This window comes from Phyllobates terribilis, unplaced genomic scaffold (genome assembly GCF_046119375.1).
Source record: "Phyllobates terribilis strain yellow unplaced genomic scaffold, ASM4611937v1 Scaffold_6__1_contigs__length_29720123, whole genome shotgun sequence".
NCBI classification, from domain to species: Eukaryota; Metazoa; Chordata; class Amphibia; order Anura; family Dendrobatidae; genus Phyllobates; species Phyllobates terribilis.
Genome location: NW_027362766.1, coordinates 16,855,912 through 16,865,148, shown reverse-complemented (window position 1 = coordinate 16,865,148; position 9,237 = coordinate 16,855,912).

Sequence of the window (9,237 nt, the reverse complement as noted above, 5' to 3'; positions counted from 1 at the left end):
AAGTGATGGTCGCGACCTCCGGTTCTTGGCTGAAGATTATTAGCTTCCACCAAATTGGGATCCGGTACCCTCTTCTTGCCTGACCCGTCACCCAATTCACGTTGGTCCTTAGGGTCCCTTCCACCTTCTTGTTCCTGAGCCCTTCTGTTTCTTGGCCACTTCTTTCCCTTCTCCTGTTCCTTCTCTTCTCTGGCCCCGGCCTTTTCTCTAGGCCTTCCTCTGAGCAGAGCTCCTACAGAGCCTCTGCTCCCTGTCTTCTCCTCTCTCTGTACTTCACCCAGAACTAAGATGGTGCCCACCTTTTATACTTCCCTCTAGAACTTGAGCACAGGTGACCAGCAACCAATGGGCTCCTACCTACGCTCAGGAACCGTCCCCTCCTGCTCCCACATCACTGGATTTTCCTCCCCCCTCCCCACTCCAGCCAGGGACATGGTCTGTCGTGCCTGCACTTCTGTCTAGTGGGAGCACCATTGAGCTGTCCCCCGGAAATGGGGTGTGTGTGATGCATGCAGCCTACCGAGCCCTGGTCCATACTCCATCCTTACCCGGGAGTGGAATATCACACCTCTGGCTGAGGTGCAATAGCTCTGTAGCGACCGAGCCCTCGAGGCGCTACATTCCCCCCCGGTAAAGCACAGTACGTCCTCGGGCTGGAACAGAGCAAAAACAATTAAGTACAGGACATGCAAAACTTTTTCAAAACTTTTCACATTAGAAAACGGACGACACAGTTCAATTCCCTTCATGGGAAACACTTTCCTCACTTGTTACACTATTGTAAAACACTTTGCTAATGCCTCCGGAACTCTTTTGTCATATAAACATTATAGAAAACTTTCACATTATTATTTAGCAGCATATGAAACTTTTTCTCCATAAAACATTTGCAAGAAAAACATTTTCAAAACGCATTCTTGAACTCTGGCCGCTGGGCAACTTGTGACCAGGTGTTCAATCATCTTTTAAGTGCAAAAACTTCAGTAAACTGTTAAACGTGAGGGACTCTCTGTCCCGAGGTAGACGTTACAGTCTTGTTATAAAACCAGTAGGGGGCGCTTTAGAAAGCGCAACTATTTATAGGGGATTGGCCGTTCCCAGTCCTCGCCCAGTTGGAAAGGGGAAATGGCTGCTCTCAGTCCTCAGCCAGGTAGGGAAGGGGGATGGCTGTTCTCAGTCCCCAGCCAGACAAGGGATAAGGGGCAACTTTCAAACAGGTAACAGTCTCATAACAGTTCCTTTACCCTGACAGGTAACTATTTACACTTGTGTGCTGCCACTCTTCAGTAGCGGTGTCCTCCTTGCGCACCTTCTTCGGGATAGTCTTCAGACCCATCCGGGTCCTCTTAGCTTTCCTTGTAGCCGTAGTGCCGTAGTTCCTCCTCGGTAAGCCGGTGAACATGGAGGGAGTACGGTCCTTTGGCACCCTTGTGCCGGGTATAGGTGACCACATCACCAGGGTATAGGTCACGTCCACGGTGTACCTCTGGCAGATGGCTTTCGACGTCCCTGCGGGTCACAAAGACGTCACCGGCAGTTTCCGGGTCCCTTATAAAGCCCCAGCCATTCTCCATCTGGAACTTTATCACGGTCCCGGTGGCGCGGGGACCGCGAGCGGCTCGGGGGTCTTGACGGGCCCTGCGTTTCTGCTCGGCACTCCGGGCCTGAAGCCGCTCCTCCCTAACGCGTCTCTCTCACCGTTCCCGCTCAAAAGTCACCAGCTGCTGACGACAGGTCTCCAGACGACGGGTTGCGTCTGCCCGGGTCTCCTGAGTGAACCCCATTAGGTTTTCGCCAGTGGGGTCCCACTCAAATTGGGCATCCTCTAGTGGGGGCAGGGTGACTTCTACGGGCTCCAGAGCAGGTATTGTGTCACCCTGGCCTGGATGACACAAAATGTATTAAAGCTGTGTCTGAGAGCAAGGGGGAGGTTCTCTGGTCAGGGGAACATTAGCATGCAATGCCTCCTGTCTCAGGCCAGTAGGGGGAGCAGGCTGCCCCTATAAAAGCTGGTGCTGGGGGCAGGGTTAGGGAGAACTTGATGGCCTGTCTCAGGACTGAGACTTTTCCCAGAGCAGAGCAGGGACAGACAGTTTTGTATTGCACCTAAGAGGAAGTGTGGCAGGAGGAGAGCCACAAGCCAGAGACAAGAGGCGAAGCAAGCCTGTCTTGGCAGATAAGAGACTGACTTTACCAGACTTTGGTGTCTGAGGCTGAGAGGATTCTACATCCTCCAGCAGATAACCAGTCCGCAAGGGACTGTATATTCCTTGGCCTAAGAAGCCTGGAGGCCCTGCCACAACCGAAGGGACCAGTAAAGCCGTACAAGGCTGGGAGCAGAAAGGAACCCACGTCGCAGGCCATACAGGCGAGAATACACAGAAAGCTCGGAAACGTGGGCTGTTACCCTATAACGAGGAGATAGCCAGAAGGAGCGCAGAAAGCACGGTAGGCCTACACCCTCACCCTGACCAGGGACAATTTCCCCGTTGCTCTCAGACATCCAGGTCCCCTCCTAGCCGGGACTGTTTATGGGTCAGTTTACCTGTTTTAGTAAAGACCCTGGACTGCAACCTATTGTCTGTGTGCTCCTTCGCGCCTCCAGCACTACCGGTACTGGGACTCTCACCACCATCACTCTCACCATCCACTACACTGCCCTGGGGCCGCACACTTCCCGTGGGGAGTCACACCATCCCAGCTGCACACCTCATCAGCCCCAGCGGTCTGCCTTGCAGCGGCGGTACCTAATGACCGCAAATCCACGGGTGGCGTAGTCAGACATTATCAATAGCACATAACGGACTACCACTGGCCTGACCACCCTGAGCCACGGAACCGGGTTGCCACTACTACTCCCATCGTTCCCCCTATTGCCCGGATCCGAGTGCCCCACGGCCCAGGGGGCGAGTCAGCTTTGGCGTAGTCGGCAGGATTTCGTGCCCGCAACCACCGGGTACTGCGTGCCTGAAAAAGACTTTTGTAACTTACCTGTGGCGAAGTTTCCCGCCGTCCGGAGTCGTTTCCCGCCATCCGGAGCCGATTCCCGCCATCAGACGCCATCTTGGACCGTTTCCCGCCGTCTTCTGCCGTCTTCCCGCCATCCGCAGCTGTTTCCCGCCAACGGACGCCATTTTCAGGACGCCGCGCGGGAAGAAGAGGGACGTGGACGCCGAAAGCGCGCGAGACCCGAAGCTCCGCCCCACGCACCGACGCTGCGCAAGGTCCTGGAAGGGAGAGAGAGCGACGCTGACGTCATCAGGACGTGACGCAAGGTACTCGTCCAGAGCAGCAGCAGCGGAGCCGCGGCCTACAGAAGAGGATCGTCGGAAGGTAGGCCACGCTTAACTAGGGGGGAGGAAGATGTCGGACACAGAGGCGCCCACTACCACCAACGCAGCTGCAGCAGCGGTGATGCCCTTTTCCCTGCCCTACATCCCTGGAGCGGCCTGGCTGCCCAAGTACTCAGGGGAGCCCCATGCCCTAACTGACTTTAAGGAAAGGCTGTACAGTTTGTTCCAAGTCTACCCCCTGACAGAGGAACAGAAGGTCAGCATGCTAGCAGGGCAGTTAACTGGCGTAGCCCAAAGGGAGGTAAAATCATGGCCCACTGAGGAGAAAAGGACTGTGAAGGGTATTCTGGCCCCGCTGCGGGGTACCTTTGACACACGTACCTCTGCTGAGATTAAAATGAGGTTCTATGGATGTAAGGTTCTTGACAAATATTAAGGATAATTATCTCTCCCAACTAGTGCAGGAACCAACGAGAGGGAAGGCCGTGTTGGACTTAATATTGACTAATAGGCCTGATAGAATAACTGAGGTACAGATAGGGGGGCACCTAGGTAATAGCGACCATAATATTATCGACTTCAAAATGCCCTTCAGTAGGGTTATCAATAAGGGAACCACAAAAACATTAAACTTTAGGAGGGCGAAGTTTGATCAGCTGAAAGAAAGCCTTCAACTTATTGACTGGGACAAAGTTCTTAATCAAAGGAATACGAATAGTAAATGGGAAACCTTCAAAAGAATTCTGAATACTCAGTGCGAGAGGTATATACCGTATGGGAATAAAAGGGCCCGAAATAAGAGGAAACCAATATGGTTGAACAAGAATGTAAAAGGGGCGTTAAATAGCAAAAAAGAGGCATTCAAGAGATTAAAACAGGAAAAGAGTAAGGAGGCACTAATGTGTTACAAGGAAAAAACGAGAACCTGCAAAAAACAAATAAAAATAGCGAAGGAGGAAACAGAGAGACGTATTGCTAGGGAAAGTAGATCAAATCCCAAACTGTTCTTTACGTATATAAATAGTAAAAGGATTAAATCGGATAATATTGGACCGATAAAAAGTGAAGAAGGCAAAATCATAGAGAAAGATGAGGATAAAGCTAATCTATTAAATAATTTTTTTTCGACAATTTTCACAAAGGAAATAGAACTAACAGGAGAAATGAGAAGTGACAAACTTAATCCTCCACTAAGTATGACAAATCTAACCCAAGCTGGGGTACAGAAACGCCTCAGTAACATTAAAATAAACAAATCACCAGGACCTGATGGCATACACCCACGGGTACTAAGGGAACTAAGTAATGTGATAGACAGACCGTTATATCTTATATTTAAGGACTCTGTTGAGACTGGGTCTGTACTACTTGATTGGCGACAGGCGAATGTAGTGCCAATATTCAAAAAGGGAGCAAAAAGTAACACCGGAAACTATCGGCCGGTGAGTCTGACGTCCGTTGTGGGCAAAATTTTTGAAAGCTTCATTAAAGAGGCAATTACGGAGCATCTTGATGCTAATAATCTATTAACCCCGCACCAACATGGATTCATGAGGAATCGCTCCTGCCAAACAAACCTGATTGACTTCTACGAGGAGGTTAGCTCTCGAGTAGATCAGGGGGAACCAGTGGATGTCGTGTATCTCGACTTCTCAAAAGCGTTCGATAGCGTGCCACATAATAGGTTGGTATACAAAATGAGAATGATGGGGCTGGGGGAAAATGTCTGCAAGTGGGTAGCTAACTGGCTAAAGGATAGAAGGCGGAGGGTGGTTATAAATGGAATATACTCAGATTGGGTAAGCGTCACTAGTGGGGTACCACAGGGGTCTGTACTAGGCCCAATGTTATTTAATATCTTTATTAACGACATAGTCAACGGGATAAATAGTAAAATATCAATATTTGCAGATGACACAAAGTTATGTAAAACAATTAATACAAAAGAGGACAGTGCAGACCTACAGAGGGATTTGGATAAGCTGGGTAGGTGGAGCATTAAATGGCAAATGAGGTTTAACGAGGAGAAATGTAAGGTCATACATATGGGAAGGAAAAATGGAAGTCACCAGTACTCACTGAATGGGAAATCATTGGGGAATTCAGAGATGGAGAAGGACTTGGGCATCTTGATTGATAGCAAACTAAATTGGAGTGCCCAAAGTCAGGCGGCTGCTGTAAGGGCAAACAGGGTAATGGGATGTATCAGAAGAGGTATAGCTGCAAAGGAGGAGAACATTGTTCTTCCACTGTACAAAGCACTGGTCAGACCACACTTGGAATACTGTGCTCAGTTATGGGCCCCAATATATAGAAAGGATATAAATGAGCTTGAAAAGGTACAAAGGAGGGCAACAAAATTAATAAGGGGAATGGAGGGACTGCAATACCCAGAGAGGTTGGCAAAACTAGGACTATTCAGCCTGGAAAAGAGAAGGTTGAGGGGGGACATAATAAATGTGTACAAATATGTTAGGGGACAGTATAGAGATATTGCCCGGGATTTGTTCAAAAGGAGGGATATTACGGTAACAAGAGGGCACTCACTAAGACTGGAAGAGAAAAGGTTTCAGCACCAGCATAGGAAGGGGTTCTCTACGGTAAGAGCAATGAGAATATGGAATTCACTGAGTGAGGAGACGGTAATGTCAGATTCACTACACCAGTTCAAGCGGGGACTGGATGCTTTTCTAGATACCAGGCAGATTTCAGCATATACTTAAAAATAAAATAAAATAGTAGGTTGATACAGGGATTTATTCTGACTGCTGGTTTCAGAGTCGGGAGGGAATTTTTCCTCAGGTGAAGATTGGCCAAATCATTTGGGGTTTTTGCCCTCCTCTGGATCAACTTTAGCAATTACAGAACTAACAGGTCGAACTTGATGGACCCAAGTCTTTATTCGGCTTTACAAACTATGTTACTATGTTACTATGTAAGCAGCGGGCACAGGACAGCATTAGAGACTATGCCCTAAATCTGCAGTAAGCCTTGAGAGCTATCAAACAAGCTGACCCTGGCAGCGTGCAGGATACGGATAAGCTACTAACAGAACAGTTTATAGAAGGTCTGCTGTCTAGCGCCCACAGGACCCAACTGCGCCTCATGTTCTTTCAGAACCCCGACCTGACCTTTGCCCAATTTAAGGACAGGGCCATCAGGGTGCTCCATGAATCTGCAACCAGTGGCGCTATAAACCCCCGGCGCCCTGCTCTCACCTACCACCAGGAGGCGGCGCCCTCCTCTATGGATCCCGTGGGGGCTGATGCACAGGCCCTGAACCAAGCCCCGTCGAAAGACCTGCACCACCAAGTCCAGGAGCTGACCAGGAGCATCGCGGCGTTGACCAGGACCGTCCAGGCGATGCAAGTGGACCCGTCAAGACCCATCGAGCTGGCTTCAAGTCCGGAGGATGTCCCGTGGCGTCGACAGAGGAGAATCCCGTCGTTCCGAGGGAGGCCCACAGACCGCTACGCAGAGGATGGACAGCCCATTTGCCGTCGATGCAACCAGCCCGGACACATTTCCAGGTACTGTAATTTAAACGGGTCCAACCTGGGGCAGAGGGCCGACCCCCAGGCATAAGATCACCAGGCCCTTACAATTGGCGTAATAAGTACGTTGGGGGGCGCCCGGTTTTACCCGTGGTGCTGGACGGTATCCCCATGAGCGCCTTGCTGGATACTGGGTCACAAGTAACCACTATCCCTTATGTACTTTTTAAGCAGTATTGGACTGATGCTGATATCACACGGTATCCAGACAGTAACTTGAGCATCATCGCCAGTAATGGCTTACCCGTGCCGCAGATGGGGTTCAAGGAGATGACCATTAAGACTGGTAAAGTTGAACTGCCGGCACAGGGAGTGATTATTGTGGACATTGACCGTCGTGAAAGTCACCCTAAAATAACTGTGGGTACTAACGTGATTGAAAATTGTCTTTCAGAGGTAATTGTAATCTCACAACAGGTGGCTGTGAATGCTAGTTCCAGCCAACAGAGAGTCCTCAACAAGGAGATAAAAGCCCTGATGAGACGGCAGCAGGTAGAACTGTCTGGTGGTGAGATTGGTAGCGTAAGAATGAGTGACCCATTCCCCATTTCCATGCCTCCCAAAAGTGAAATGATGATCTGGTGTCGGACTGCAATCGGGTTGAGAGGTAGAGACTATCAAGCCATGGTAGAACCCGTGTACTCAGACAGCAGGCCCACCATTTTGACAGCCCGGGGGGTGGTTGATGTCCGTCATGGGAGGGTGCCCGTCCGCATCCTCAACATTGGGGAGAGGGAAGTACACTTACCCAGGTACGCTACACTCGCCAAACTGTTTGTTGTCGAACACAAAGCTATCAGGGCCGTGGAACCCTTGCCTCCATCTCCACAGGCGGAGGGTAATGGCTCCCAGAAACAAAAGGAGGACTGGTGCCAGAAACTCCATGTGGGTGCTGACTCCACTCCCCTGCACCAAAAACAAGGAGTCTACCGGGTGGTACAGGAGTACGAGAGAGTCTTTAGTAAGCACCCACTAGACTTCGGCAGAGTAAAGGGGATAGAACACCACATCCCCACAGGGAGCCACCCACCAATAAAAGAGAGACACAGGCCTGTACCCCCTGCACATTATCAGAACGCCAAGGGCATGCTAAGAGAAATGAAAGAAGCTGGGGTCATTAGAGACAGCTGTAGCCCCTGGGCAGCCCCCTTGGTTCTGGTGAAAAAGAAGGACGGCACCATGAGAATGTGCGTGGACTATAGACAAATCAACCGTATCACCCACAAAGACGCATATCCGCTGCCTAGAATAGAGGAGTCTTTAGCCGCACTAAAATCTGCTAACTTCTTTTCTACTTTGGACCTTTCTAGCGGGTACTGGCAGGTTCCTGTGGCAGAGGCTGACAAGGAGAAGACCGCCTTCACCACCCCGATGGGACTGAGTGAGTTCAACTGTATGCCTTTCGGGCTCTGCAACGCACCAGGGACCTTCCAGCGGCTGATGGAATGCTGTCTAGGGCACCGAAACTTCGAGACGGTCCTCCTTTACCTGGACGACGTGATCGTCTATTCAAAAACCTATGAGGACCATCTAAAGCACCTGGCCGAGGCGTTCGAAGCCCTGGCAGGCTATGGCCTGAAGGTAAAACCATCGAAGTGTCACCTGCTGAAACCAAAGGTCCAGTACCTAGGGCACGTGGTAAGCGCGGAAGGAGTGGCCCCCGACCCTGACAAGGTCACGGCAATCAAGAGCTGGCCAAGCCCCTCGAACATCAAAGAGGTGAGACAGTTTCTCGGGTTGGTAGGCTACTACCGAAGGTTCATCCCCGGGTTCACTAAGATGGCAGCTCCTATGCAGGACCTCCTGATCGGACAATCTAAGTCCAGGAGTCAAAAGCCACCCTTCAAGTGGGATAAACCGGAAGAGGAGTCCTTCCGCCAGTTGAAGATGGCCCTCACGGGGGATGAGATCCTGGCCTACCCTGATTATGGCCAGCCTTTTATCCTTCACACAGACACCAGTAATGTGGGACTGGGAGCCGTACTGTCCCAAAACCAACAGGGCAGAGAACGGGTGATCGCGTACGCCAGCCGGAAGCTGAGGCCCTGCGAGAGTAACCCGGAGAATTACAGCTCCTTCAAGCTAGAATTCTTGGCGGTGGTGTGGGCCGTGACGGAACGCTTCAAGCATTACCTGGCCTCCGCGAAGTTCACCGTGTACACGGACAGCAACCCGTTGACACACCTGGACAATGCAAGACTGGGTGCCTTGGAACAGCGGTGGATGGCCCGTCTCTCCAACTATGACTTCGTGATCAAGTACCGGGCAGGCAAAAACAATGCCAACGCGGACGCCCTATCAAGGATGCCTCACTTACCTGAAGGTGACGAAGACCCAGAAGAGCTGGAGGAGGTAGGACTCCCCGCGTTTCACCGGTATGGAGCCGCTCA